The sequence below is a fragment of the Cherax quadricarinatus genome, chromosome 69 (assembly GCF_038502225.1).
Source record: "Cherax quadricarinatus isolate ZL_2023a chromosome 69, ASM3850222v1, whole genome shotgun sequence".
NCBI lineage: Eukaryota > Metazoa > Arthropoda > Malacostraca > Decapoda > Parastacidae > Cherax > Cherax quadricarinatus.
This window is the reverse complement of record NC_091360.1, coordinates 14,572,551-14,594,889: the sequence shown is the minus strand read 5'-3', so window position 1 is coordinate 14,594,889 and position 22,339 is coordinate 14,572,551. Positions and strand designations below refer to the sequence as shown.

At 40.2% G+C, this 22,339-nt stretch overlaps 2 protein-coding genes across 6 annotated transcripts in view; both read right to left on the bottom strand.

The window, feature by feature from the left end:
• The window catches only part of LOC128701821 (phytanoyl-CoA dioxygenase, peroxisomal), a 193,197-nt gene that overhangs the window by 133,019 nt on the left and 37,839 nt on the right, over positions 1–22,339 (bottom strand). The gene's annotated exons all lie outside the window — the stretch shown is intronic.
• LOC138854784 (uncharacterized) overlaps positions 1–22,339 on the bottom strand; it is a 338,965-nt gene that overhangs the window by 293,246 nt on the left and 23,380 nt on the right. The window lies entirely within an intron of this gene.

Below are 22,339 nucleotides of genomic sequence, written 5' to 3'. Positions count from 1 at the left end.
CATTTTACAATGTAGTGGGAGAGGAAGGCATCTACAGAGACTCAGATTCATACAAGGAAAGTTGTGTATTAGAGAGGATTCAACTAGACGGCGACTGTTCAAGTTGAAAGTAGGGAAGACAGTTTTAGCAGAAGACCAGTCAATAGGATGGCTATGATCTCTGACGTGACAGAAAAGAGCATTGTTAGTGTCGACAAGCCTAACACTATTTTTGTGCTCCCTAAGTCTGTCAGAAAGAGATCGACCAGTTTCTCCGAAGTATTGAAGAGGACAGGAGGAGCAAGAAATAGAGTAGACACCAGGAACATCTGTAGAGGGAGGAGAGGTATGAACAAGATTAGTGCGAAGAGTGTTAGTCTGGCGGAAGGTAAGTTTGATGTCTAAGGGATGGAGAGAATTGTTGAGATTAGAAAGACCGGAAATGTAGGGAAGGCAGAGGATAGAAGAGTTCCCAGGAGTAGAGTTTGGGAGAGAAGAAATTATGTTTAGCATGTGAGAGGGCAGAGTCTATGAAATGGGAAGGGTAGCCAAGACGGGAAAACAAATTATGAAGAGTGGAAATTTCTGCTGGAAGGAACTGAGGATCACAGATGTGGAGGGCACGGAGAAAGAGGGAAATAAGAACACATTTCTTGACAGGGGAAGCATGATAGGAAAAGTAGTGAATGTACATGCCACTGTGCATAGGTTTTCGGTAAACGGTAAAGGAAAAACCTGTATCTGAGCGGTGGACATGGACATCAAGGAAAGGAAGCAAGGAATTAGATTCCCATTCAGCTTTAAACTTAATGGAAGGGGCAAGATTATTAAGAGCATCAAGAAAATGTTGGAAGAGACTGGAGTCATGAGGCCACAGAGCAAAGATGTCATCCACATAGCGGAGCCAGAGTGAAGGTTGCTCATCGAGGGTAGGAAGAAGAACAGTCTCGAAGTATTCCATGTAAAGATTAGCAAGGACAGGAGAGAGAGGAGAGCCCATAGCGACACCGAAGGTTTGAGAATAATATTTCCCTTGGAAGGAAAAGGAGTTAGAGTTCACACAGAGGCGGATAATATGTACCAAATGAAGACCAGCAACACACCACCGTATGGCGAGTTTTGTTTAGCTGTCATCAGACAACTGATAATCAAGAACCAGGTCACAACACCTGCTATACAAAACTGTTCATGAACTGATCACCGATTACCCACTCACTTGAGGTGGGAGGGTGATCACTTCCTAATGCAGCTTCCTTCAACTAAGAAGAAATGGGCTCAGAAGAGATGTTTTATCTGTTAACAAACAAAACGACAGCCACAAAGACACTCAGTTTATGTACGAGGAATGGATGACACCACAAAACATCTAGACCATGGGAAAACCTGGGTAGCCACAGCCATTCAAGAGGGAGAGGGTTTTTAGTGCCAGAAAGGAAAATTAAATGGCAGGTAATGGCAGAAATTGTACACCAAATCCAGTCATTTCTGGAGTGGAGTCACAGTCAATGGCCTCCATTCCAAACCAACAAATATAGATATTAGTGCCGGAAAAAAAAATCCCCCCCAGTACTGCCAATACCACCAATCCGATGACATTCTTCTTTGCAAATATACAGGGTCTAAAGCCAGCAACAAACAACAAAATACCTTTCATCCTTGGACTGCTTGCAGAGGCAAATGCAATGTTCATAGCTTTCACAGAGACCCACATAAAGGATCACTTGGACAACGAAATATGGATCCCAGGTTACAACCTATACAGATGCGACAGAGTGAACAGGCGAAAGGGGGAGGGGGATTTGGCCTGTATATTGCAGAGTCACTTATTTGCATAGAACTGCTTAATGCTTCAAATGATGTAGCTGAAGTTTTAGCAGTGAAGATCGAGAACCAAAATCGAGTCATTGTTGTAGTCTAAAAGCCTCCGGATGCAATGTCCCAACAATTCCAGGAACAGCTGTTGAAAACTGACCACTGTCTGGAAAATCTTCCAGATCCTGCCCCCAACATCTTGCTCCTGGGGGATTTCAACTTAAGGCACCTAAAATGGAGGAATATAGCAAATAATGATGTTGTAGTGATAACATCAGGAGGCAGCTCAGATGAGAACTCACACACACACATGAGCTTTTAAATCTCTGCACAAAATTCAACTTAACCTTTTGACTGTTTCGGTCGTATATATACGTCTTACGAACCACTGTGTTTGAAGTACATATACTCATAAATTCTAGCGGCTTCAAATCAAGCAGGAGAAAGCTGGTAGGCGCACATGTGAGAGAATGGGTCAGTGTGGTCAGTGTGCACCATATGAAAAAAATCCTGCAGCAAGCAGTGCATAATGAGAAAAAAAAGACTGACCATTTTTTTAATTAAAATGCTGACTTTGTGGTCTATTTTTGTATAGTATTTATGGTTGTATTCTCGTTTTCTTGGTCTCAGTTGATAGAATGGAAAACGTATTATATAAATATAGGTGATTTTGATTGGTTTTACTGTGAAAAGAACCTTGAAATGGAGCTCAAATTAGGGGAAATGTTTGATTTTTGCCAATGTTCAAAAGTAAACAAATGATGTCATTGTCCAATAAATGTCGAAGTAGCCATTCTAATATGCAGTCATGAATGGGTTGACATTATTTATACAATTATTACAATATTGCAGTAGTCCGCATAACAGTAAATCTTCTATTTTTTGTTTGAATAAAAATTCAAAATAGAAAGCAACAGTAATATCAGAGGGGCCTGGAGACATGACCGATGAACAAAGAAAATGTTATTTTAGAGCCAGGAATGTCTGCATTGTTCATTCTGGACCCTATTTTAAAATTGGCATATTTTTTAATTTGTGTGAAATTGGTCAAATTGCAAATTTCTGACCACGTTATTGGGTAGTTGTAATCAGTAAATGGGCAGTTTCTTGTACTCAATCAATAGAACAAATGTAGTTCTAAAGAAATAGCTATGAGTTTGGTCGACTGGAACAATGGAATTACCCAAAAATAGGGCCCAAAGTGAGCGAAATCGCCGATTCGTAAATATCGCCGAGGTTGCTAACTTCGTGAGAGCGTAACTCCGTAAATTTTCCATCAAATGTCATTCTTTTGGTGTCATTACCACCAGGAAAAGATTCTCTATCATTTCATAAGCAAAAATCATTTTTTTTTTTTCTTTCAAAAATTTTTCGACACCAGGAGACACCTCAGGATTTGGGGTTGCAACAGTCTGGCAACTGTCCTGGTGATGTTTCTCTTCTTTGTCTCTTTTCACCACTAACACCTTATTCTGGCTCACTGGTTCTTTGTCTCACTAAAAACCTGTCCAGTGAGGTTTGTTTCAGACTCTGTTTTAACCCTTGTCTAAACTGAAACATGACACTGTAAACATTCAAAATTTTTATTTCTTTGTAAAGTTTAACCCTTAAACGGTCCAAACAGATCGACGTTCAAATTCGTAGTGCTACAAAAGTAGATCTACTTTTTTTTACATATTTTCAAATATAACAAAAAAAAAAACATAGATAAAAGTTTTTTTTACACGTTTTCACATGTAAAACAAAAAAAAAAAGATCTAAATTTTTTTACATACTTTCAGATGTTGAAAAAACGTATATATACGTTTGGACCATTTAAGGGTTAAACTGTAAGATTAACATAGTACAAAATGTAAAGTACAAAGAAAGCCACTAGCATGCCTAGGAATTTTGAGGTGAATAATCCTAATTCTTACTGACTAAATTGGTACAGGTTATAAAGTGGTACATTTTAATGCTAATTAATTCACATTATGACAAAAGTTAGGTAATCAGGAATTTTATGATAATAAGATTTATAATAGTGAAATAGCAAAAACAATAGTATTACAATTAGTGTAATTTGGTAATGTGAATGTTTTTATCTTGGTATGCTACAATGATTTTACAAAGTTAAAAGCTGTTATATAGCAGGGTATTATAGGCAAACTTAAGACTACCTTAACCCTTTCAGGGTCGACAGTCCCTCTCCCAGACTTGTTCTCAGGGCCTCCAAATTTAAAAAAAAAAAAAAAAAAAAAAAAAATCATGAAAAGATAATCTTTTCCCAATCATAATGACACCAAAAGTATGAAATTTGATGAAAAACTTACGGAATTATGCTCTCACGAAGTTAGTGGTCTCGACGATGTTTATGCATCGGCGATTTTGCCCACTTTGAGCCCTATTTTCGGCCAATTCCAGTGTACTAGTCGACAAAAATCATAACATTTCGCTAGAACTCCATTTTCTTCTATTGAATGAGTACAAGAAACCACCCATTTACCGATTTCAACTATTCAATAAAGTAGTCAGAATTTAGCAATTTTGCCAATTTCACACAAATTTCAAAAGATGCCAATTTCCAAATAGGGTCCAGAATAAACAAGAAAGACATTCCTGGCACTAAAATAACATTTCCTTTGTTCATTAGTCACGTCCCCACGCCCCTCTTACATTCTTTTGCTTTCCACTTTGAATTTTTATTCTCACAAAAAATAGAAGATTTACTGTTATGCAGACTACTGCATTAGTGTAGAAATGGTATAAATAATATCAGCGCACTTGTGAAAGAATATTAGACTCTGCAATTGACGTGTATTAGACGCATAGCATGATTTGTTTACTTTTGAACTTCGGCAAAAATCGAAGATTTCTGCTACTTTGAGCTCAATTTCAAAAAAATTCTCATTGTAAACCCAATGAAAATTGTGTAAATTTCTGTAAAATGTTTTCCATTCTATAAAATGAGACCAGGAAAACTAGAATATCATCATAAATACCATACAAAAATACAGTGCAAAGTCACTGTTTTAAACCAAAAACACTGCCAAAGTTTTTTTGTTACGCACTATGTGCTGCAGGATTTTTTTTTATGCTGCGCACACTGACCACATAGACCCATTCTTTCATATGTAGGCCTACCATCTTTCTCTCACTAGATTTGAGGGCGCTAGAATTTAGGCGTACTAGTACGTCAATAACCCTGGTGCGTAAGCCGTACTAGTACGTCAGAAACCCTGAGAGGGTTAAGTTTAAGAAGGTGATAACAATTTTAGGAATTTTATGTTTACAGTCATTTAGTGTTTGGAAGAATTACAGTTAAGGAGAGTAAGTCTATTTTGTTTGGAGTGTGTTCCTGACATTGAAGAGAGGCATGTGTAATTGTCCCATAATTAGCTGATGTTGGGATATGTTAGGGAGAGGAGATGTTTTTTAATGGTCATTGTATATGTTAGAGGGATGGCCACTGCTTTGTCTGGATGGTATTTTTCTGCAAACTTCATGCCATTTAGTACACATTTCCTTGACAAGTGCAATGGGCACATCATCTCTTCCCTCCACTTCCTCTGGTGACAGCTCCTCTGCTGTAATCTGCTGCTGATCCTTCTGAAGGTCTACAAGTTCTTCTGTGGTGAGTTCAGTTCTATGCTCCTCCACCTACTTCTCCACATCATCTTCAGTCACTTCTAGGCCCAAGGTCTTCCCCAGAGACACAATATCCTCTACTGGCTCAGGCTAATATTCAAAGCCTTCAAAATCCCTGGCTGCCACAAAGTCAGGCGACAATTTCTTCCATGCTGACTGCATGGTCCTGGAAGACACATTTCCCCCAGGCTTTGTCTGTAAGTCCTTCCAGAACTTCCTGGTGATTTCAAAGCACCTTTCAAAAAGTGCTTTGGTGTAGAGTTTCTTGAAATAGAAATGACCTGCTGATCCATGGGCTGGATGAGAGGAGTGGTGCTAGGAGGCAAGAACTACACAGTTATAAAACTGAACTCTTCCAGCAACTCGTTTTCCAAGCTTGGAGGGTGAGCAGGAGCATTATTCATAAGTATATAGAATGTGGCATGCAAAGACTACGTAACCTTTATTCAGCGCATGTACACACCCTCACTGAAAGGCTATCTCCCCCAACCAGCGAACCAGTACAGTGGACCCCCGGTATTCGATATTAATCCGTTCCTGAGAGCTCATCGAATACTGAAAATATCGAAAAGCGAATCAATTTTCCTCATAAGAAATAATGGAAATCAAATTAATCCGTGCAAGACACCCAAAAGTATGAAAAAAAAAATTTTACTACATGAAATATTAAGTTTAATGCAATAGAATAATTACAGTAACAATAAAATAATTGACACTTACCTTTAATGAAGATCTGGTGATGATTGATGGGATGGGAGGAGGGGAGAGGTGTTAGCATTTAGAAGGGGAATCCCCTTCCATTAGGACTTGAGGTAGCAAGTCCTTTTCCGGGGTTACTTCCCTTCTTCTTTTAATGCCACTAGGACCAGCTTGAGAGTCACTGGCAGCCTCACCATGCCTAATCACACTATGTATGCCACTACGATTCTTAAATCTTTCAAACCAACCTTTGCTGGCCTTAAATTCACTCACATCAGCACTAGTTGCAGGCAATTTCTTTGCCAAATCGTTATGCAACTGCCTAGCCTTTTCAAAAATGATCGCTTGAGAGATGCTATCTCCTGCTATCTGTTTTTCATTTATCCACACCAATAACAGTCTCTCAACATTTTCTAACACTTGCGGTCGCTGTTTTGTAATCACAGTTGTACCTTTTGCAAGAACTACTTCCTTGATTGCTGTTTTTCTGGTCACTATAGTAGAGATGGTTGATTGGGGTTTATTATACAACCTGACCAGCTCCGACACACTCACTCCACTTTCGTACTTTGCAATTACCTCTTTCTTCATTTCAATAGTCATTAGTGCCTTTTTTCTCGAAGTGTTGGCACTAGAAGCTTTCTTGGTCCCATGGTGACTTATTTTGCAGAAACAAGCACCAAAAACAGTGATAATATGGATAATATGGAATGTACCGAATGTATCCTTAGATGCTCGCACACTGGCTGGCTTGTAAACACTGGCACACACGGGGCAGTTCAGGCCACACATGGACACGTCTCAAACGAATCGTATCGAATACTGGGTTTTCGATTGGATACCAAGGCAAAATTTTTGCGATATAATGCATCGAATACCGGATTTATCGAATACCGATGCCATCGAATACCGGGGGTCCACTGTACTAGGGTCAAATGATGGGGCCCCGTCGTTCGATCAGTACCCAGGTTTAAGCCAATGAGAAGATGGTTTTGGCAATCGCAGAGGTGTTGCGGGTACCACGCACCTGTCTGCCCTTGTCATTCCCATTCTAGAGCTGGTTGAAGCACAGTCTGCTCTCTAGTGGCTTCTATTCTGCCTTGCTTACCATGGAGTGCACTAATACAGTGGACCCCTGGTTAATGATATTTTTTCATTCCAGAAGTATGTTCAGGTGCCAGTACTGACCGAATTTGTTCCCATAAGAAATATTGTGAAGTAGATTAGTCCATTTCAGACCCCCAAACATACACGTACAAACGCACTTACATAAATACAGCATAATTGGTCGCATTGGGAGGTGATCATTAAGCGGGGGTCCACTGTACCTATTGTTGTACAGTGTATATAGTGTACATAATTCTGTTCTTACTTGGTGAAGGATAATGTAAGTCAAAAGTTTTCTGCTGTGTTTATTTTGCTCCCTTTACACCCAGGATAACAGGCCTTTGGATTCCTGGGTTGTAATATGGGTAGCTTGTCCGAGAGCTGGAGCTGGACTTAGAGCACAGGTTGAGCGTAGGGTGATGCTGGAAGCAGAAACATTGTGTAGCTTGCTGTCTGTCATTACATTAGCTTTGCCAATGCTTCACAAACTTTGCGTATCAATTGCCTTGCTATGGTCAGCCTTGCTATTGTATGATCGTTGACAGCTCGCTACTAGCTTGTTTGTTGTGCTCACTTCGCTACGGTCAATCTTGCTGTTGTGTGAAGATTTTTGCAGTCAGTTTTGCTATTGTGTATCAGCCTTGCTACTGTGTGTGCATATTCTGCAGTCGTAATGTGCATAGCTAAGCGTGTCTTGCAAATACAGTGGTCCCTCATTTATCGTCGTTAATCCGTTCCTGGAAGTGCAACGATTATCGATAAAGACGATTTTCGAATCAATTTTCCCCATAAGAAATAATGTAAATACAATTAATCCGTTCCTGACACCCAGAAGTATTAAAACAAAAATTTTTTTTACATGAAACATAGATGTAGTACATAAACAATACAATGGGACATGATGAATGAAACATTAACAACATAACACTTACCTTTATTGGCGATTCTTCTTAGTGTATGGAAGACTGGAGGAGGAGAGACATTGGATTAGTTACTGTTTGGAAAGGGAATCCCCTTCCATCAACACCTCAGGTACCAAGTGCTTTTCTGGGGTTACTTCTCTTCTCTGTTTCTTAATGCCACTAGGACCAGATTGAGAGTCACTGGAGTCCTGTCTCACAAAAAAAAGTGTCCAGAGAGCTCTGTTTCTGGCGTCTCTTTAAAACTTCCATAAAATGGGCCAAGACTCTGTCACTGTACAAGTTGCCAATATGGCTTGCAACATCCTTCTCAGGGTCATGTTTCTCCATAAATCTTTCCATCCTACCCCACATTTCAAAAATCTCCTTAATTTCTGAAGTAGGCACCTTCTTCCGTCTCTCTTCCTCTTCCTCTGCAGCAAGATTCTGAGCTGCGATCTGTTCCTGTTCCTGCTGAAGCTCTTGCAGCTCCTCAGCTGGCCAGTTTGGCCACACGTAAGCCACTTTCATATTGTTCAATGATGTTTTTCTTAAATTCAATCGTATTTCTCACTTTCTTTACCAAAGGTTTGGCACTAGGAGCTTTCTTTGGAGCCATGGTAGCTTATTTAGCACTTGCAAGCACTAAAATGAATGGAATATTATGAAATATTTCGTATGAACAAGTGAAGGGACCATTGCTCACTGGTAAACAATGGCACACTGGCTGGGAAAGGAGGCCGAGGCGGCTCAGAGCGTGAGTACGCGTCCCGGACAAAGGACGATTAGTGAGTAAGCCGACCATTTGCGAGCCAATGTTTGGATGAGAATAATGCGACAATTTCCAAAAAGGACGACTATCGAGCCGGACGATTATTGAGGGACCACTGTAACTTGTTACGTTGGGGTACGAGTATTTTGCAGTCGTACTGTGCATAGCTAAGCGTGTGTTGCAAATAACGTGTGCGTTGGGGTATGCCGCCTAGACGAGTCAGACGTCTGGTGACTGAATATACTTTACTAAATTTATCTAAATTTTCCCTACAACATTGTTGGCAAATTGCTCATTCCATTGGCACTAATTATGAACGCACTCTCACAGCTGCGCAGCTTTGTACTCTTATAAGTATCAAACTTCGAGAAGAGGAGATGACACATCAGACTCCTCCCTCTACAGGAGCCAGGAATAAAACCCCGATGTTCTCGCAGGAGGAAAATGATACATCAACTGAGCAAAATCATCAGTCTCGTGCAACAGGGTTGTCTAAAGGCGAATCAGCTGCGTTGGCGAACATCAATCTTGAGCAGACTAGGGAACAGAGGGCATATGCCAAGGAAGAGTTTGATAGGGAAAAAGAAAGAAGGCAGTTTTCTCAAGTTTTAAATGACTAGTTTATAGAAAGCAGTACAGCTTGTTCCCCGCTTCAATGAGGCAGAACCAGAACAATTTTTTGAAACTTTCGAAAATCAGGCTCAAGCCTTGAGGTGGCCAGAACAACACTGGGTGTCATTGGTTCACACAAGAAAGACATTTCTGGCACTAAAATAACATTTCCTCTGTTCATTAATCACGTCCCCAGGCCCCTCTTACATTTCTTTTGCTGTTATGCAGACTACTGCATTAGAGTAGAAATGGTATAAATAATATCGGCGCACTTGTGAAAGAATATTAGACTCACCAGCTGACGTGTATTGGACGCTTAGCATGATTCGTTTATTTTTGAACTTTGGTAAAAATTGAACATTTCTGCTACTTTGAGCTCAATTTCAAGGTACTTTTCATTGTAAAACCAGTCAAAATCATCTTGATTTCTGTAATGTGTTTTCCATTCTATACAATGAGACCAGGAAAACTAGAAGACAACAATAAACACCATACAAAAATACAGTGCAAAGTCGCTGTTTTAAACCAAAAACATGGTCAAAGTTTTTTTTTCTCATTACGCACTGTGTGCTGCAGGATTTTTTTATACTGTGCACACTGACTACATAGACCCATTCTTTCATATGTAAGCCTACCAGCTTTCTCTTGCTAGATTTGAGGGCGCTAGAATTTATGCGTACTAGCACGTCAAAAACCCTGGTGCATAACGAAACCACGAAAGGGTTAAAGATTATCCAATTCCCCATGATAGGAAATCTCTTGCAATGAAGTTGGTAGAATTACCAACAATATGTAAAGGAAAAGGACACAAGTGCAACTGATGTGACATTTTTATTGTGGCAACGTTTTGCTCTCCAGGAGCTTTGTCAAAGCTCCTGGAGAGCGAAACATTGCCACAATAAAAATGTCACATTAGTTGCACTTGTGTCCTTTTACTTTACAGGAAATCTCTTCATCGCTTCCTAGGCATGATAGGGTTTTACAGAAAATTTTGCAAAAATTTTTCAGATATTGTAGCCCCTCTTACCTCTCTTACCAGTCACAAAGTTCCCTTTAATTGGACCCCAGAATGTCAAAATTCTTTTACAAAAGCAAAAAGATTATTGTGTACTGCACCCATTCTTTTGTCTCTCCAGACTTCTCCAAACCTTTCTCATTACAGGTTGATGCTTTTGAGTCTGGGGTTGGGGCAGCACTGATGCAAAACGAGGACGAGGGGTTGCGGCCTGTAGCATTCTACTTGTCAAAGTTCCAGCCGCACCAGAGGGCTTACTCTACCATTGAAAAAGAAGCCCTCGTGCTGGTACTGGCTTTGGAGCACTTCGATGTTTACGTGGGCCAGACTTCACAGGTGGTCACTGTTTATAGTGACCACAACCCTCTGGTATATCTCCAAGCCATGAAGAACCACAATAAGAGGCTCATGAGATGGAGTCTACGACTGCAACCCTATTCTCTCAAAATATTACACATTGCTGGCAAAGAAAATAAGTTAGTAGACTCTCTATCTAGAGTCTAAAAATTATATATATTAGTTTAGGATATGTTAGGGACCTGTAGTAACTGGTTTCTAGCTCTTTTTTTTCCCCTTGTGTGGGGTGTTTTTTTTTAGTAAGGGGACATGGGCTACTGTCCACCCGTGTCTTGGACCTATGTTTGCCCTACTGTCTCACTCTGAGTTTAGAGTTTGGCTCTATGTCACGAATAAAGCTGAGCTCTATCTAAGAGTTGGATGGTTGAGAGGAAAGGCGGTCCCATTATATGGTGCCATGGTGGTACGGTTACCAATGGGAGGTGGGAGCCTAATCCTGAGTCCTCTCGGGGTGGGGGTGTGGCATGCAAAGAGTACGTAACCTTTATTTGGCACATGTACACACCCTCATTGAAAGGCTATCTCTCCCAACCAGCAAACCAGTACTAGGGTCAAATGATGGGGCCCCGTTGTTCGATCAGTACCCAGGTTCAAGCTAATGAGAAGATGGTTTTGGCATTCGCAAAGGTATTGTGGGTACCATGCATTGTCTGCCCTTGTCATTCCCATTCTAGAGCTGGTTGAAGCACGGTCTGCTCTCTAGCAGCTTCTATTCTGCCTTGCTTACCGTGGAGTGCACTAATATCTATTGTTGTACATAGTGTACATAATTCTGTTCTTACTTGGTGAAGGGTAATGTAAGTCAAAAGTTTTTCTGCTGCATTTATTCTGCTCCCTTTAAACCCAGGATAACAGGCCTTTGGATTCCTGGGTTGTAATATAGGATCTGAGTGGCAATTGTTTTTTAATGTACTTTTTAACAGTGGAAGACCTCATGAACCCACTCAATAAAAAGCTGCCTTGTTACACAAACTTTCGTGTTGGCCCTCCACATTACAGCCAATTTGTTTTTCATAACACTGTTATTCTTAAAAACTTGTGGATTTTCAGAATGATAAACAAGTAGGGCTTCAATTTCAAGTCCCCACTTGCATTACCACACAGTAACAGAGTGAGCCTGTTTTTTATTGTCTAGTGTCCTGGTACTGACTTTTCCTCTTCAGCCATGTAGGTCCTCTTGGGCATTTACTTCCAGAAGTGGCCTATCTTGTCACAGTTCAACACTTGTTGGGAGACTAATCCCTCAGCCTCTACATTACTCCTGAAATTCAGTAACAAATTTTTCAACAGCCACTTTCAGTAGTGGCAGCCTCCTCATGCCTAGCCACACTAGAAATGCCACTTCTTTTCTTAAAATTATCAAACCAACCCTTGACGGATTAAGCTTCAGCACTTGTTCCATTTTTTTTTTCAGTAGTTCATCGTGCAACTGCCTCATTTTTTTACAAATACATAATGGCCTCTGAAACACTACCACCATGTAACTGTTTTTTGTTTATCCAAATCAGCAAGAGTTTTTCAACCTCCTCAATAATTTGTGGCCTTTACTTTGATATCACTTTTGTGCCTTTTGCAAGATCAGCTGCTTTAACTAATAAACGGTCCAAATGAATATACAGTGGACCCCCAAGTTTCGTGATTAATCCGTTCCAGAGAGCCTGCCGAAAGTCGAAATTCACAAAACTCGAAACCATTTTCCCCATAAGAAATAATGGAAATAAAATTAATCCGTTCCAGCCCAAAAATATTAAAATAATTTTTTTTTTTTTTCAAATTAAATAAAGATTTACATACTGAAAACAATCAGAAATCAAGTACATGCATATTAAAAAATAATAATAACATTACACTTACCTTTACTGAAGACTTCTGGGTGGATGGAAGACGGGAGGAGGGGATAGGAGGAAGGTGTACACTATTGTTTGGTAAGGAGAATCTCCTTCCATTAGGACTTAAGGTAGCAAGTCCTTTTCTGGGGTTACTTCCCTTCTTCTTTTAATGCCACTGGGAACACCTTGAGAGTAACTGGACCCCTGTCGCACAAAATATCTGTCCAGAGAGATCTGTTTCTGGCATTTCTTTATGATTTGCCTGAAGTGGGACAAGGTTTTGTCACTGAACATGTTGCAGATATGGTTTGTTTCAGCTTGGTCAGGGTGATACTTTTCAACAAAACTTTGCAACTCATTCCACTTTGAACACATGTCCTTAATCACCGAAGAAGACACCTCCTTCACTCTCTTTTCCTTCTTCTCTGAAGCAAGTTCCTCAGCTGTGGTCTGATGCTGTTCCAGTTGAAGCTCTTGCAGTTTGTCAGTGGTTAGCTCTTCCCTGTGGTCCTCCACCAACTCTTCCACATCCCTGTCACTCACCTCCAACCCCATGGACTTGCCCAATGCCACAACACCTTCCACAACAGGCAGAGGGTCGGCAGGGTCAGGGTCTGCCTCAACCCCTTCAAAATCCCTCTAGATCGTGTTCTTTGCTTTCTTTACCAAAGGGCTTGCACTAGCTTTACTTGGGCCCATGGTGACTTATTTAGCAGTTGCAATCACAAAAAACAATGGATTATTACGTATGAACCCGCGGGGTGATGGTCAGGTGTTGGTAAACAATGGCACACTGAGCGTGAATGGCGTGGGAGACTGGCTTTGTGTGCGCATTGACGGGCGGACGGGTACCAGACAGTTGCCGAATCATGAGTCTAATCACGAATCTCGAGGCCAAATTTTGCTGAAAAAACTTGCCGAAAGTTGAATTTCACGAAAGCCGATGCTGCCAAAACTCGGGGGTCCACTGTATATGTTCTTACCGCTAGAACCCCAAACGTAGATCAACGTTCTATTTTTCCTGCCTCCAAATTTGGCACGATTGGCCTGAGATGCATGGCCAGCATAGAATGGGGCTTAACACTCAGTGTGTGCAGTATTAAAAAAACCTGGGACCACTTAGTACCTTGTGGGAGCACCAGTTCAAATGAGCACCAGCTACAGCAAACAGCATGGCAAACACCTGGGATTTACTGATTTCATGTAGTATTAACACTCCCATTTTAAGAGGAAAGTGATGTTGACCCTGAGTTTAGTGGCTTTGAGGTGGATGTGGCCATAAGTGGTCGAGGAAATATCAAAAACCTCAATAATAACCCATGTGCAACATTTATGCAACACCACTTCAGGAAGTATATACGGCTGGCTGGCTCTATCTCCGTCTGTCTGTCTCTATCTATACAGTGGACCCCCGGTTAACGATTTTAATCCGTGCAAGAGGGCTCATCGTTATGCGAAATAATCGTTATGCGAATTAATTTTCCCCATAAGAAATAATGGAAATAAAATTAATCCGTGCAAGACGCCCAAAAGTATGAAAAAAAATTTTTTTTACCACATGAAATGTTAATTTTAATACACACAAACTGAAAAAGGCATGCACAATTACATGACACTTACTTTTATTGAAGATCTGGTGATGATTGATGGGATGGGAGGAGGGGAGAGCATTATCTTCTTACTGTTTAGAAGGGGAATCCCCTTCCATTAGGACTTGAGGTAGCAAGTCCTTTTCTGGGGTTACTTCCCTTCTTCTTTTAATGCCACTAGGACCAGCTTCAGAGTCACTGGACCTCTGTCGCACAACAAATCTGTCCATAGAGCTCTGTACCTCCCGTTTCTTCAAGACTTTCCTAAAATGGGCCATAACATTGTCATTGAAATAGTCACAAGCACGGCTTGCAACAGCTGTGTCAGGGTGATTTTCATCTATAAAGGTTTGCAGTTCAAACCACTCTGCACACATTTCCTTAATCTTTGAAGTAGGCACAATGGATTCCACAACTGGCATAGGCTTCTCAGGGTTAGCCCCAAACCCTTCAAAATCTTTCTTAATTTCCATACTAATTCTCACCCTTTTTACCACAGGGTTGGTACTAGAAGCTTTCTTGGGGCCCATGGTCACTTATTTTCCAGAAACACCACCGAAAACACTGTAATAATACGAAATATTCCGAGTGTATGCTTGGATGTTACCGCGGAGGCTGGCTGGTAAACAATGGGACGGCCGGCACATGTGAGGGCACATTGGACGCGTCTCGGACGAAAATCGGTATGCGGGTTTTTAATCGGTATGCGGGGCAAAAATTTTGCGATAAAAGTAATCGTTATGCGGAAAAATCGCTATGCGATGCCATCGTTATGCGGGGGTCCACTGTATCTATATCTATCTCTATCTATCTATATCTATCTGCTGTTATTTTAGTACACAATACACAATGTCTGTCTTGTTTATTCTCGACCCTATTTGGAAATTGGCATCTTTTGAAATTTGTGTGAAATTGGCAAAATTGCCAATGTCTGGCCACTTTATTGCATAGTTGAAATCGGTAAATGTACTCATTTGATAGAAAAAATGGAGTTCTAGTGAATCAGTTATGATTTTTGTAGACTGGTACATTGGAATTGGCTGAAAATATGGCTCAAAGTGGGTGAAATCGCCGATGCGTAAACATCGTCAATACCGCTAACTTCGCCAGAGCATAATTCCATAAGTTTTCCATCAAATTTCATACTTTTGGTGTCATTATGATCGGGAAAAGATTCTCTATCATTTCATAAGAAAAAATAATTTTTTTTTTCTAAAAATTTCCGACCCTGAGAACAAGTTTAGCCCTTTCAGGGTCCGTCCCGTAGATCTACGGCTGGTCGGTGAGTGTCCAAACCGTAGATCTATGCCAAAATTCTAGCGCCGTCAAATTTAGCGCGAAAGCGCTCATAGGCCTACATGTGAGAGAATGGGTCTGCGCCGTGGGTGTGCGCCATAAACAAAAAATCTAGGCACCTGCATAGCATTGTGGGAACGCCGGCTCAGTCACCCTTGTTCACCATGCCTCGTCGCAAGTCAGCTCTCACTCCCCGAAAAATTGGGACTCTCCTCTTCCTGTCTGATAGTTCTGACACTGATGGAAGTGGAAATGAAGACGAATTCTATGGCTTTGATAAGTTAGTGACCGAAAATAATGACCAGGATATCGATAATAGTGCAGAAAACCCCGACGATCCTCGACCTTCTACCTCTGGTGTGGGCACTCGTGACTCACGGTCGGGTGTTCCTAAACGTAAGAGAAAACTAATATTTTCCCGTGGCCTGGCCTCTGACTTCAGTAATGACGATGATTCTGATGTGGATTGTGATTTTATTGCGCTCGACGATCATTCGAGTAGTGATAGTGAGGAAACATATTCACCAGTGAAGCGTCGGTATGTTCGCCGCCGCATGCGCTCGGGTAGTGTACCCTATGCTGTGCCCAGGGGACGGAGTACATCCCGGAGTACATCCCGTGGCCCTACACCCGTTTTAGGTAGTGATAGTGAGGATGATGTGGCTACACTTGGCATGGATGGGCCACAGGCATCAGTGGATGGTGTTAGTGGGGCTGGTGGTGGTAGTGGCACCGCCATGCGTGACTCACTGTGCCACGCGGGGACCCACGCTGCTGACTCGTCAGTTCAAGGACAAAGCGGAGCGTCACCCACCAGCCCGCCACAACCACCCGTACAACCAGCCTATGATGTCCAGTATCCACCAGCAAACCGTATCTGGGATTGGCAGCAAAATCCCAATTTTGTTCCCAGCCCTCACCACTTTGATGACTCTCAAAGTGGAATTCTACCTACCTGTCCCCTTGGAACCACGGCCAATGAACTGGAATTCTTTGAATTATTCTTTGACCAGCCATTGATGGAAATTATTGTCAGGGAAAGTAATAAGTATTTTCAGTACACCATGGCAAATACGATCTTATCACCACAGTCAAGACTACACAGGTGGAAAGAGACGACTGTTGCAGAAATGTATTTGCTTTTTGCAACAATAATGCTTATGCCTCACGTCTATAAGCATAATATAAAAGCATACTGGTCCACAGATCGGCTAATTTGTACCCCATCCTTCAGTGAAATAATACCAGTGAACAGGTTTATCTTACTGTTACGTATGTTGCACTTCTCTGACAAAACCAGGCCTGAAAGAAGTGACAGGTTATACAAGATTAGAAATGTTTTCATGTATCTCAAACAAAAGTTCAGGATATACTTTTATCCATTCAAGAATCTTGTAATTGACGAGTCTTTGATTTTGTTCAAAGGTAGACTGTCATTCAAGCAGTATATACCGAGCAAGAGGAACCACTTTGGTATAAAATTGTTTGTACTCTGTGATTGTGACAGTGGCCTGGTGTTGGATATTGTTGTATACACGGGTAGTAAAACATTGAAAGATACCAAGATGTTATTGGGTATATCAGGTGACGTAGTGAGAAACATGATGGCACCTTATCTTGGTAAGGGCCATACATTATATACCGATAACTGGTACACAAGCCCATTACTCAGTGATTTCATGCGAGTGAACAAGACAGATGTGTGTGGCACAGTGCGTTCTAATCGTAAATATATGCCCAGGCTCAACGCAGGTGCTCGTGGTGATGACGTGCAGGTGTTTACTGCCAATGACATCATGGCATTACGGTGGCATGACAAACGAGATGTCACATTGTTGACAACCATTCACCGTAATGAAATGCAAGACAGTGGCAAAGTTGATCGAGTGACTAATGAACATATTCGAAAACCAGTGACAGTGATTGATTATACACAAAACATGCGCTTGGTTGACAAGTGTGACATGCAGATTGGTTTTGTTGACTGTGTTCGTAAGAGTTACAAGTGGTACATGAAACTTTTCTTCCATCTCATGGACATTTCAATGCTGAATGCATATAATATGTACCAAATAAAGACTGGTAACAGACCACCGTATGGTGAATTTTGTTTGTCTGTTGTCAGACAACTCATAATGAAGTACCAGGTAACAACACCTGCAATACAACATGGTCCTCGAATTCATCACAATATACCCAAGCGTTTGAGGAGAGAAGGTGATCATTTCATAATACAGCTTCCTTCAACTCAAAAGAAATTTGCTCAGAAGAGATGCATTGTCTGTGCACAAACAAAACGACGGCAACAAAGACGCAAAGACACTCGGTTTATGTGTGAGGAATGTAAGGTGCCTCTGTGCATGGTGCCTTGTTTCAAGGAGTTCCACAAGCTCCAGCAGTTCTAAAACCATGTCCAGTGATTGTAAATATGTAAATATATGATAGAACATTAGTATTATACAATATTTGTGCATGTTTATTGTAATAAACAACAGTGGTAAACAATAATATGATAATAACTTTAGTGCGGTTATTGTGTTCAATACAGTGAGTATATATATATCAATTATATACAGTATTGGTCTCTCAGGCCCCAAATGTTAGTAGGAATAGAAAAAAATTGGAAAAGAAAAGAAAAAACAACTAAAACAACAAAATAATATAATACGCGTATGTGCAATTCGTCGATGTTGCCGCCACCACATCATTTTCTACAAACTTCTTGGCACTGTATCTCGGTAAGTACTGATCAGATTCTAATTTTTTTTGTTTTATTACCTTCACAAAAATATGCTCTTTAATTCTGTAAGAAAAAATAATTTTTTTTTTTTCAAAATTTCTTGGACACTGGTGCGTGACTTCAGATTTTGGCCTTGGACCCTGAAAGGGTTAGGAGAGGGCCTACCGACCCTGAAAGGGTTAAATGTCATAATTTATCATGAGTGGATGGGGTGGGGTGGCCTGGGTGGCTGCCATATCTCCCCACACCTGACTTCCTATGTTCCTGACATCCACATTTGTATTACACCATAACACAAACATTTTACATCATTAACAAGTTGTCTCCAAGTTCGTACATTAGAATAAATAAAAAGCACTACTCCCATTCTCATGTAACACCATTTTTAGATGAAATGGCACTCTGAGTGAAGGCATAGGAAAGGAATAATTTTCTACAGATACCCCCAGTAATGTTATTGTGTACACATTGATTATTGCGCATTTTTATTATTATCATTATCAATATGGCGTGAATACAGTGGACCCCCACATAACGATCACCTCCGAATGCGACCAATTATGTAAGTGTATTTATGTAAGTGCGTTTGTACATGTATGTTTGGGGGTCTGAAATGGACTAATCTACTTCACAATATTCCTTATGGGAACAAATTCAGTCAGTACTGGCACCTGAACATACTTCTGGAGTGAAAAAATATCGTTAACCGGGGGTCCACTGTACTAATAAGACACTCTTAGTGATTTTAATGTGTACCTGCATGCCAGCACAGTAAGTTTATTTAGGTACAGGTACACATAGTATAATTATCAGAGTACAGTACAGCAGGGCCCCACTTATATGGCAGGTTAGGTTCCAGGCTACTGCCGTAAAGCGGAAATTGCCGTAAAGTGAAACACTCTTTCTTTCACTTATAAATGCATAGAAATACTAGATAACAAGTTTACACTAACATATATTAAGTTGGCAATAGAACTAGGCATTAAACAACAATAAAAATTAAAATACACATATAGTACACTCATTACTTATCTTAAAATATTTGTAGTCTTAATCTAGGGTGAGATGAGTAGTATTTATTGTAAGAAATCAAGTGTGGTATGTATGGTAGCCAGCCAGGCTACCATACCAGGCCAACCCACCCACACATAATATTCTATGACATTTAAGCATCCCAGAGTGATAAAATGCATATACTACAGTTCACTCATCACTTACCTTAAAATATTTGTAGTCTTAATGTAGGGTCAGTGGTGAGTAAACAAGATAAAAGGAATAAATGAGAGAGAGAGAATGAGTACACGAGAGAGGACATTCTTGGAGTTACGTAAACAAACTAGGCGAACGCAAGTTTTGGAAGCAAACCAGGCGAATACGTCTGGTTTATGTACAAGTTACATTGTGTACAAGTTGTCTCTACATTGAAACGGTAAAATAAATAAAGAGGAACACTCCCAGTCTCATGTAACGCCATTTTCAGAAGAAATGACGCTCTGAGTGAAGGCATAGAAAAGGAATAATTTTCTACAGTTATGCCCAGGAACACATTTTCTGTTATGTTGGACTAGAGAAAACGTTATTCTTGCTGTCACTCGTACAAGTTGTCTGGCTACCACATCTCATATTTATGTTTATTTATTCTATTGTGGGGTGTATTTATCATGTTCATATGTTATGTATCATGTTTATTATATACTTTTGAAAAAAATATCATAGATGGATTAATGAAAATGTGTATATTAACGTAACATACGACATTTAATGAGATTGAGTGATTATTATTGAGTATTATTATGGTAGACTGTTGTTTAACATAGTTTCGTCTTGCACGTTTTTGTTATAGCACGATTGAAGAATTGCGGCACATTTTTAACACTGTGGGAGGGAAAGCATTTTGAGCGCGCGGTCGCCCGGTTACACCACTAAGTCAATGTGGGAGACCTACCGCCATCCCCCGCCACCCCCACCCCACCACCATCGTGACTTGACTGAATGGCTAACTTGACTGAATGACTTACTGAATTGACTGAATGAATTACTGACTTGACTGGATGACTTACTTGACTGACTAACTGACTTGACTGACTGACTTACTGGCTTGACTGACTGACTTACTGACTTGACTGAATAACTTACTGACATGAATGAATAACTTACTGACTTTATTGAATAACTTACTGGCTTATTGACTTGGCTGAATAACTTACTGGCTTATTGACTTGGCTGAATAACTTACTGGCTTGACTGAATAACTTACTGACTTGACTGACTGACTGACTGAATGACTTGACTAACTAAATGACTTGAATGACTTACTGAATGCCTTAAAGTTAGACTTTTCACTAAAGAAGACCCTGAAACTGTGTCTAGAGCAGCTGATGCCTTACCGTCAATTGTATAATGTACTGCAAGGTAAAACAGAACGGAAATCCATTACAGAATTTAAGCACACTCCAGTACAATGATCGACTTCAGTACCAGAACCTCTACCATCCACCTCAGCCCAGTAGGACCACAACATAACTCTCCACTCTCTTCACAATCACTGACAAACACCAGCACCCACAATTTAAGGTAAGAAATACTATTATTTCTGTTGCATTTGCAGCCTTAAGCAGTAAAAACAACATAATACATCATGACAATGAACTACAATTACATATTCCTTTTATTTTTGTAAGATCTGGAGGTCTAAAAAAAGTTTTGGCTTTTTGGGGGATCCCAGGAACGTAACCCTATTTTTCCCATAGTTCCTCAGTTTGTCTAACACGGTTTTGTCTAATACAGCGTTTTCGGGAATGTAACTACTGTGTTAAACGACAGTCTACTGTATTATCATTACTAATATGGCTTCTCGAGACATAAGACACTCTGACTGATTTTAACCCCTTGACTGTCGAAACCCCAAATCCTGAGGTGTTTCCTGGTGTCAAAAAATTTTCGAAAAAATAAAATAATTTTTTCTTATGAAATGATAGAGAATCTTTTCCCGATGGTAATGAGACCAAAAGAATGAAATTTGATGGAAAGCTTACAGAATTACGCTCTCGCAAAATTAGCGACCTCGGCGATATTTACGAATCGGCGATTTCGCCCACTTTGAGCCCTATTTTCGGCTAATTCCATTCTTCCAGTCGACCAAACTCATAGCTATTTCTTTAGAACTACACCTACCATCCGACTTACGACCTGCTCGACCTACGACCACTAGACTTACGACCGTGTTTTTTATGCCAAATTTCTGGGAAATAAACAACTATTTGTGTTGTACACAGTGTTTATCTTAAACCTTACAGTATAAAATACAGTACTAACAGCATAAAAAGTAAAGTAAAACATGAAATACCAAGTAAAACAATAAAATAAAGTCATTACAAAAATGTTTTGTTGATATTCAGTAGTAAAATTCGACTTACGACCATTTCGACTTACGACCGGTTTCTCGGAACTGAACTCGGTCGTAAGTCGGATGGTAGGTGTACATTTGTTCTATCAACTGAGTACAAGAAACTGCCCATTTACCAATTTCAACTACCCAATAACATGGTCAGATATTTGCAATTTGGCCAATTTCACGCAAATTAAAAAATATGCCAATTTCAAAATAGGGTCCAGAATGAACAATGCAGACATTCCTGGCTCTAAAATAACATTTTCTTTGTTCATCAGTCACGTCTCCAGGCCCCTCTGATATTACTCTTGCTTTCCATTTTGAATTTTTATTCAAACAAAAAATAGAAGATTTACTGTTATGCAGACTACTGCAATAATGTAATAATTGTATAAATAATGTCAACCCATTCATGACTGCATATTAGAATGGCTAGTTGGACATTTATTGGACAATGACATCATTTGTTTACTTTTGAACTTTGGCAAAAATCAAACATTTCCCCTACTTTGAGCTCCATTTCAAGGTTCTTTTCATAGTAAAACCAATCAAAATCACCTCTATTTCTATAATATGTTTTCCATTCTATCAAATGAGACCAAGAAAACGAGAATA